The sequence below is a fragment of the Octopus sinensis genome, linkage group LG8 (assembly GCF_006345805.1).
Source record: "Octopus sinensis linkage group LG8, ASM634580v1, whole genome shotgun sequence".
Lineage (NCBI taxonomy): Eukaryota > Metazoa > Mollusca > Cephalopoda > Octopoda > Octopodidae > Octopus > Octopus sinensis.
Genome location: NC_043004.1, coordinates 68,962,937 through 68,973,289, shown reverse-complemented (window position 1 = coordinate 68,973,289; position 10,353 = coordinate 68,962,937). Strand labels below are relative to the sequence as shown.

At 37.7% G+C, this 10,353-nt stretch overlaps 1 long non-coding RNA gene across 1 annotated transcript; it reads left to right on the top strand.

The window, feature by feature from the left end:
- Positions 1 to 6,752: 6,752 nt before the first annotated feature.
- Positions 6,753 to 7,283, top strand: LOC118764568. The gene is made up of 2 exons (XR_005000390.1): positions 6,753 to 7,153; positions 7,245 to 7,283. It is a non-coding gene; the product is annotated as an uncharacterized LOC118764568 (long non-coding RNA).
- Positions 7,284 to 10,353: the final 3,070 nt, after the last annotated feature.

The window sequence follows — 10,353 nt, the reverse complement described above, 5'->3', positions numbered from 1 at the left end:
TAGAGATTATTCTTTGTGGCTCGAATTAGAGATTATTCTTTGTGGCTCGAATTAGAGATTATTCTTTGTGGCTCGAATTAGAGATTATTCTTTGTGACTCGGATTAGAGATCATTCTTTGTGACTCGGATTAGAGATCACTCTTTGTGGCTCGGATTAGAGATTATTCTTTGTGGCTCGAATTAGAGATTATTCTTTGTGGCTCGAATTAGAGATTATTCTTTGTGGCTCGAATTAGAGATTATTCTTTGTGACTCGGATTAGAGATCATTCTTTGTGACTCGGATTAGAGATTATTCTTTGTGGCTCGAATTAGAGATTATTCTTTGTGACTCGGATTAGAGATCATTCTTTGTGACTCGGATTAGAGATCACTCTTTGTGGCTCGGATTAGAGATTATTCTTTGTGGCTCGGATTAGAGATTATTCTTTGTGGCTCGGATTAGAGATTATTCTTTGTGGCTAATGGTGTGAGTGCTGATTGGAAGAAGAAGAAAGAAGAAGCAGCAACGCCAACAACAGCAAAAGCAATGCCAGCAGCAGCAGCAGCAACAAAGACTGCACCAAAGACAGTGACGCCAACCCCACCACCAGCACCAACGCCAACACCAGCCCCTACACCAGCAGTGACAATACCACCGACGGCACCAGCGTATTTCCAATCATCTGTCCTCCTTCAGAGTCCTGGAAAGGAGATACTGACATCGCTGACCAGCCATATCTGGTATTTACCAGACGAGATTCCATACTCGATCGCATGGAAAATACTCGAGAATCCGGGCCCCTACACAAACGGGATGAAACGGTACAAGTTATACATTACCGAACGCACGAGGATCCTTAAGGACTCGCTCGTGCCAGGAGGCATCCTGAACTTCCGGACGGAGATTTTCAGTCATGTCTGCATTTTAGAAAATTCCTGCTGGCATTTTGGAATCCGCATGGCGGTACCACAACTGGAAACTAATAGCCAAGGCTGACGAGAGACAATCGTTTACCCTCGTGGTGCTTTGGTGACCGCAAGACGGCAGCACGATCGAAGATCGATGGACAATGGCAATGGCAAAGGGAGAAAAATACCGAGGATTTTACCCTTAAAAATGAGGCTTTCCCACCTGCATATTTTAAAGAGGTCACAGGCCAGCAGTGTTTGGGGCTTGAAGATACGTCGTAAGGCTAAACCCCTTGTCAGCGAGAAACCCCAGGCAACCCCATAAGTCAGCCTACCCCACTATGATATATATATATATATATATATATATATATATATATATATATATATATATATATGTAGGTATGTATACACACACACACACACACACGTATCAAAGTGTAGCACTTAATTGCGTTAAATATATCACTGAGGAAAATGCTACTTTGTAGCGTTTTATTTACTAAATAAGTCTGGGGACCATTTTGTTTATTGAATATTTCAGAGGATTGTTCTGACTACGAAATATAACACGGTAGGGTGTCACACGTCTAATTTAGTGACGTGAAAATTTTCGACCCGCCGAAATAATCGAAGCGATTAGTAAGAATCCAATACAAAAAGCAAGGGGGACAATTGATCGGAATTCATCGAAAATTTTACACAATATTTCTAATGAAGATGGGAGTGGATATGGTGTCCACAGCAAACTGATAAATGTGGACGCATTTCACTTTTTTAAAACCTATTTAGCAAGCGGAACATAATATAACCGATCGTCATGATTAAGAGTGATCGCTATATTTAGAAATAGAAGGAATGCAGTGATACTGTTTATCAATATGCTTTCTATTATAGGCACAAAGCCTGAAATTTGGAGGAGAAGGCTGGTCGATAATATCGATCCCAGTACTTAACTGGTACTTATTTCATCAACTCCAAAAGGATGAAAGCAAAGTCGACCTCGGTGGAATTAGAACTCGGAACGTAGCAGCAGACGAAATACCTATTTCTTTACTACCAACAAGGGGCTAAACACAGAGAGGACAAACAAGGACAGATAAACGGATTAAGTCGATTATATCGACTCCAGTGCGTAACTGGTACTTATTTAATCGACCCCGAAAGGATGAAAGGCAAATTCGACCTCGGCGGAATTTGAACTCAGAACGTAGCGGCAGACGAGATACCGCTAAGCATTTCACCCAGCGTGCTAACGGTTCTGCCAGCTCGCCGCCTTACACTGATTATCAATATAAATAATATGGATTAGTGGTTCCCAAAGATGGCAGTATTGCCCCGCTGAGGGCGGTGGAAAGTTCCAAGGGGTCGATAATGGGTTAGCAATTCATGTAAAAATTGGGGCGATAGTGGAGTAGTGATTCATGTAAAAACAACAAAATAAAGGGTTCATTAGATGTTTTATTTGTTAAATACAGTTGCTTTGAACTTGCTTTAGAAAGAGGTCTATTTTTGTGATGGTTACTTGGAGTGGGGGCGCTAGGAATATGGCCCGAGTGTCAAGGGGGCGGCAGCCCCAAAAAGTTTGGGCACCACTGGTTTAGGGAGCGCGTTCCTTATGCTAACTACATGAGTTCGGTATGATTTCACATATATAGTATAGTGAGTTGAAAAACTTCAAGACTGATATACTCTGAATTGCATTCTCCATTGTTCAGACATTTCAGCTAATTTATCTAAGAAGAGTTGCCTCCCTCGCTTCGCGTTTTTAATATTTTGTTTTAGATTTTAGATACTGCTAAAAGGAGTTTTGTCAATAAATTATTTGGATCGAAGATTGCAGCCACAATATTAAAAAAGAAGTATAGAGAAGCACAACGCATAGGCACCATTCATCAACGAGTATATCTTGGTAGTATATATCAGCCTTTCGTTAATTGTTTTAGGTGCTCCTATAACAAATAGATTCACAGCTCTCCCACTCCGTCACCTGGACAAACATCAAGGAAGTGACAACTGGAGGGGGTGAAAAAAGGTTGAACTAGAACTGAACAGGTACACAATTTCAGCTGCATGGAGCAAAGTAGGAAAAGTACCACTGAACAAAGAAATTACATGCTGTCAGGTGCAAGAATCAAACCGATGTCGTTATGATCGTGGGTCTAACACACTAACCACGAGGATATGCTCAGATTTATTTGTATGTAGTATGCAGGTATTTTCCTTCAGGCACGCGCGCGCGCACATACACACATGTATGTATGTATGTATGCATGTATGTATGTATGTATGTACGTACATACGTACGTATGTGTGTATGTATGTGTGTATGTATGTATGTATGTATGTATGTATGTATGTATGTATGTATGTATGTATCTATCTATCTATCTATCTATCTATCTATCTGTCTGTCTGTCTATATCTATCTATCTATCTGTCTATCTAAAGGATGAAGGGTCATTCTCGATCTATAGGGTCATATAATCAATGCAGCAATTGTTGGGCTATTTTTAGAAATGTTGTAAATAGCCTTTGTCAGAGATTTTTATATTTTTATATTTCAATTGTCATCATCATTGTCAGCACCTTAATTATTGTTGCTAGTGGTGATGGTGGTGGCAATAGAACTTTTAATCCTAAATAAGATAATTTTCCTGCTATCTAAGTATTATTATTATTGCTTGCTTGGGTTCGAATTTATCAATAAAATTCTTTTCTCTGATTTTCCTCTCGATTTCACTTGGGCTGTGTAATTTGTAGAATGGAAATATTATATGTGTTTTCCGGCCACATGTTGCAAGGTGGTTACTCAAAGGTATCTGACGGACCTCTGGGTCTCTAATCTGTTGCCGGTGTACACGTGAGCGTTCTGATAGTGCGTTTCCCGTCTGACCTACATATATTTCTTCACAATTTGGGCATTTGATGCAGTAAATTAAATTTCTGCTTTTGCAGTTCATATTCGCGTTTGTGAATATTTTTCCGGTTTTTTGTTTTTATATTGGCCGGTATGTATGAATTGGCATGTACCACATCGGCTATCATTGCATTTAGATACAGTGAATGTTTGGTCTTTGTTGCTAAGGTCAATTTTGCCTTTGTTAGTAATGTTTTCAAGTTTTTAGGCTGTCTTTTACTAAGAACCATAGCTCGATCCGTGATTATGTCTTTTATTCATTACTTTGGGCAATGATTGGTAGGTTTGCTTTGGCATCTTGAAGATATTCTGGTGACATGGGTTGTGTGTCACTATGAATGGTATGACTTGTTCTTGTTTTCCTCTTCCTTGGGTTGTCCTAAGTTGTTGTATGGGTATTTTTATAGCCCGCTGTATGCCATTTTCTATAAGTAGAGATGGGTATTTTTGTTTGAGCAAAAATTCTCTTAGTTCTATTAGGCGTTTGTTCCTGATATTTGCATCTTCCTTAATGGTACACACTCTTCTGACTAGGCAGTATGGGATGTTGCGTTTTGTATGTGGTGGATGGCACGACTTAAAATTTAGGTATTGATGTGTGTCTGTGTGTTTATAGTATATATCTGTGGTGATGGTGGTGTCTTTTTTAATTACCATTATATCTAGGAATGGTAATTTGGTACTACTCATCTCCTTTGTGGTGGCAATAGAACTTTTAATCCTAAATAAGATAATTTTCCTGCTATCTAAGTATTATTATTATTGCTTATTTAGCTTGGGTTCGAATTTATCAATAAAATTCCTTTCACTGATTTTCCTCTCAATTTCACTTGGGCTGTGTAATTTGTAGAATGGAAATATTATATATATTTTCCGGCCACATGTTGCAAGGTGGTAATTTGGTACTACTCATCTCCTTTGTAAATTGGAGAGATGGGTGTAGGTTGTTCAGGAGGATATTGAACTCTTCCAGAGTATTTAGAGATACTGTCCAGATTATGAAGCAGTCGTCAAGGTATCTCTTCCATGCCTTTTCAATATACTTTCTAAATCAAGTGCCATAGTTTACCTCCACCTCTTGGTAGAGTTGTTGTGCTAAGTATCCCATTACAGAGTTGGCGTAAACGGGAGCAAACCTCGTTCCCATCGCCGTGCCTCTAATTTGGATGTAATTCTTTCCATTGAAGAAGAATGTGTTGTTTTCTAGAATAAGTTTGACTGTGGTCTAATATAAATGCACTGTGAATCTGCTGGGAATCACTTCTCTATGTTTTTCTAACCAGTGTTAATCGCCTTATTCCTAAATCATGTGGATATGTTGTGGAGGCTTACCACTCAAAACTTAGTAAAACTGAATTTGTTTCTGTGTTTTGGGAAGATGGGATAGGAAGTTCGAAGTCATCCCTGATGAAACTGGGTGTAGTAAGTACATATTGGTTTCAAAACAATGTCAATAAAATTGCTTAGACGCTGGGTAGTGCATGCTGGACCAGCTATAATAGTTTTAGGTCTTTTGGATGTAGTAATTTTATGTACTCACTTTCTTGTTCTTTTACTGCCTGTTGAATCTCTTTTGATTTATGTATTTTCGGTAAGCCGTAGAAGTAGCTGGGTTTTGGTTCGAAATTGGTGATGTAGTCTCTTTCATTATCCGTAAGTGAGTTGTAGTGTTTTGAGATCAGGTTGTTGATCTTTTTCATGATGTGGTGGTCTATATTTGCGGGTATTTCACAATAGAAGGTTGTGTCCTTCAGTTGGTCCTCAACCAAATCCTTATAGTATTCGGTATCCATAATAACAATTGCACCACCTTTATCTGCTTGTTTAATTATTATTGTTTGATCGTTTTGTATACGTTTACATGCAGACATCTCTGATTTGTTAATGTTTGACCTAACATTGGTATTGCGTCTAAGGGGAAATTTAGACAGGATATCAAATTACCACCTTGCAACATGTGGCCGGAAAATATATATAATATTTCCATTCTACAAATTACACAGCCCAAGTGAAATTGAGAGGAAAATCAGTGAAAGGAATTTTATTGATAAATTCGAACCCAAGCTAAATAAGCAATAATAATAATACTTAGATAGCAGGAAAATTATCTTATTTAGGATTAAAAGTTCTATTGCCACCACCATCACCACTAGTAACAGTAATTAAGGTGCTGACAATGATGATCATGACAATTGAAATATAAAAATATAAAAATCTCTGACAAAGGCTATTTACAACATTTCTAAAAATAGCCCAACAATTACTGCTTCAGGGTTAAAATACATGACTCTTGACATGTCCAACAAAGCGTGACGCCTAAACCAATCAGCTCAACCAACCAATCAGCTTAAGTGATTGAGTGATACTACACACTGATTGGTCAGAATACAGTTTGCAAAACCTAGCATCTGGAGCCTACACAGCTGTATTTAAAGCACAGATTCAATCATCTCGCTACCGTCAAAATTTGTGAAGCATGACTGTCACCACTACTACATGAACCTGAAGATTGCAGAATTTAATGCATGAAAGTACTAGTTCAATCAGAATGAACATTTAACATTCTATCATTTTATTTTATTTTATTATATTATATTATCTTATATCATTATAAGATTGTAAATAAAACGTGAAAATCAGACAAGGCTGGAATTCCTTTTATTAATATATTCTTCTATACACAATCACACACACCCGTATATATATATATATATATATATATATATATATATATATATATATATATATATATATATATATATATATATATATATATATATATATATATATATATTATATATATATATATTATATATATATATAGATATATATATATAATATATATATTATAATAATAATATACATATAATTATACACACATACACACACACTCGCACATACATATGCATCGTCCCAATTGTAGTATATGCATATTCACACACAATACACACACGCGCACGCGCACACAGACACGCACACACACACACACACACACGCACACAGGTTTATTAATGAATGCGTAGTTGAGAAATATATTGTCTTGAAAGTGCGTTTTGCCGATGCTACATAGGATTTTGGCATCAATCCGTTGCTCAGTTTGTACTGCGGCAGGATGTACCAGAGAATTAGTCAGATAATCTCTGTCTGTCGAGCAGTTCGATGACATCTAAGAGTAGCGAGTAGAATCGGTGGTTAGACGTAGTTCATTTGTATCATCAGCACTAATATTCACTAATATTAACAGCTATTCACCGTTGGCTTGAATTTATGTGACATTAAAAAAAGGAACGTGGAATGCGATGTTTCTGCCTCAGTAATGGATGGGATAATTCTAGCAAAATCGTTCCAGCACACGATCTCAGATCATGTCACTTGCTATGCAAGTACGTCTCCGTAATTAAACCATATTATTATTGATAAACTCTTCTATAAGTAAATGACTTAAGTGAAAAGGATTTCATAATTGGTGGGCTAAAATCGGTTATATCGGGATTCTGCAGTTCCTTTTACCTGAAATCTTAAACCATATTAACAATTGCAGCGTGGAAGGTGTTTATAAGCCATTTAAGAAACACACAAAAACCGTTCGATTCACTTCAACATTTAAATTTAATTTGTCAAAATATTTTCGTCGCTTTGAGACCGCGAACTGTTCACTGACAAAATTCCATGCGGTGAACAGATCGCGGTCTCAAAGCGACGAAAATATTTTGACAAATTAAATTTAAATGTTGAAGTGAATCGAACGGTTTTTGTGTGTTTCTTAAATGGCTTATAAACACCTTCCACGCTACAATTGTTTTCGTTCCAGCACACGATCTCAGATCATGTCACTTGCTATGCAAGTACATCTCCGTAATTAAACCATATTATTATTGATAAACTCTTCTATAAGTAAATGATTAGTAAAAGTTTGAAGGTGTTAAATCAAAAGAAAGTGCAGGGAACTCACATGCACCGCTTCGTTCTATCAGGTGTCTTTGCACATTTTCATCCAGGTAAACTCGCACGTCTGGACAGTAAGTGTTGGAGTGCGCCCTCTTGTTGAAAGAAAATTTATTACTTCTATAAAGTACATGTATGGGAGATAAAATGGACGTGCATAGCAGGTCTAAATACGCTTGGCCGGTATCCGTACTTTCGAAGAAAAATGGTTTTATTAAACCTTTTGCTGATGCTCCAGGCCAGGCATCTACCCCTGGTAAATTGACTGCTTTCTCCACATTCAAGCAAAGACTTCCTGGTGCCCAGTAAACAAAATTATGTAGGTTCGCTGTTCCATTTAGCTTAAATTGTGCTTCATCAGACTACACAATCGTTTTCACGAACTTTTCATTCTTGCCTACCATGTGTTGAAACCACTCACAAAAATCGATTCTTCGATCAGGATCGCCATTGTTACTCTTACTCTTTTACTTGTTTCAGTCATTTGACTGCGGCCATGATGGAGCACCGCCTTTAGTCGAGCAACTCGACGACCCCGGAACTTATTCTTTTGTAAGCCCAGTACTTATTCTATCGGTCTCTTTTGCCGAACCGCTAAGTGACGGGGACGTAAACACACCAGCATCGGTTGTCAAGCAATGCTAGGGGGACAAACACAGGCACACAAACACATACACACATATATATACATATATACGACAGGCTTCTTTCAGTTTCCGTCTACCAAATCCACTCAGAAGGCATTGGTCGGCCTGGGGCTATAGCAGAAGACACTTGCCCAAAATGCCACGCAGTGGGACTGAACCCGGAACCATGTGGTTGGTTAGCAAGCTACTTACCACAGCCACTCCTGCGCCTAATTGCATGTAATATTCATGGCATGTAAACTTTCCACTTAGCTCTTCTAGGAATGCACCATTTGCTTGCATAGCTTATTCCTGTCTCGCGTGCACAATGTCCATTAGACTACTGTGGCGTGTGGTGTAATCTTCCAACTCCATAGGCGAAACCTATGTTTCCAAAGGTGAATTATCCAAACCCAAAGAATTCCTCTCAACACATAACTATGATGCCCCCCCCCACTACTTCTGCTCGTGATCAGAGATGCACATATCGTCAGCCATCAAGGGACATGCCCAAGTAATTAAGGTCAAATAGCTGACAAGTAAATCTGTGGTATTGAGCAGAATATTTGCTATAATCCATCTTTTATACCAAGACAAAGCAATGTACGTGATAACACTCTCTGTCAGTTAAGATCAGGAGCCATGAGGGCCACAGTCTGGTACTGCATCATGGCATTATTATTATTATTATATTATTATATTATTATTATTATTATTATTATTATTATTATTATTATTATTCAGTAGTTTTATTTTTATAGCGTGCTTTCACTTCACTACCGAGCGCAGCTCTGTGTGCCTTGGGTATGTGCTGTGATTTGTTGTGATGCTCTGATGGTTATTGTATGGAAAGTGTTCTGCGTAGGATGTGTGCAGTGCCTAGTAGTGCAATTTTCTGTATGTTATATGTGTTTGTAAGTCCTGGTGTTTTTGTTATGTATTTGTCTGAATATTTTTTTATCATGCCTAATGCACCTACTATGATAGGAATTGTTTCTGTTTTCAGATTCCACATTCTAGTTACCTCTATTTCCAGGTCTTTGTATTTTGAGAGTTTCTCCATTTCTTTTAGAGACACGTTGTCATCAGCCGGTATTGATACATCAATTAGAAAGCATTTTTTTTCTTCATGATCTCTGACAACTATATCTGGTCTGTTGGCCTTAATTTCTCTATCTGTGTGTATCGGCATATCCCAGAGTATGGTTGCTTTCTCTCGTTCTGTGACCTTTTCTGGTGTGTGCCTATACCATCTTTTTTCTGTTGTTATTCCATAATGTTGGCATAGCTTCCAATGTATGTAGGTTCCAACTCTGTCATGTCTGTGAATATATTCCTTCTTAGCCAGGACTGGGCAGCTAGAGATAATATGATTTATTGTTTCTTGTCCATCTCCACATATTCTGCAGTTACTTGTAATATTTCTTTTCATTACATGTTTTTGGTAATTTTGGTGGGGAGGCTTTGGTCTTGTGCTGCAATTAAAAATCCATCTGTTTCTGCTGCTTGAGTCCTGAGCTTCTCAATCATTGCTGGGATTTTTCTTGTCTATTTCTTTTGCGTTTAGTTTAGTCCAGTATTTACCATGAAGGGGTTTTTCTTGCCATCGTTTTATCATGGTTCGTTGCTGTTCTATTTTTAGTTTGGATTTCATTTGTTTTATAGCTTTTGTTGTTTCTTCATCATCTCTTCTTCTTCATGTTTATTAGGTGGTATGATTTCTTGTTTGTATTTGTCAGCTTCCTTAAATACTGAGAACAGTTTTTGTTTTGCTCGTGTTTTGCCGCTATCTGGATCAGTTTTCCTTCCTTCTGAATTAGATATTTTTGCAGTCCTATGGTGGTTATTTTATAGTAGTTTTCCAGCTGTATAAGGCCTCTACCACCTTCTATACGTTGTATATATAGTCTTTCTATGTCAGATTTTGGGTGATGCATCCTAGATCCTGTCATTATTTTTCTTGTTTTCCTA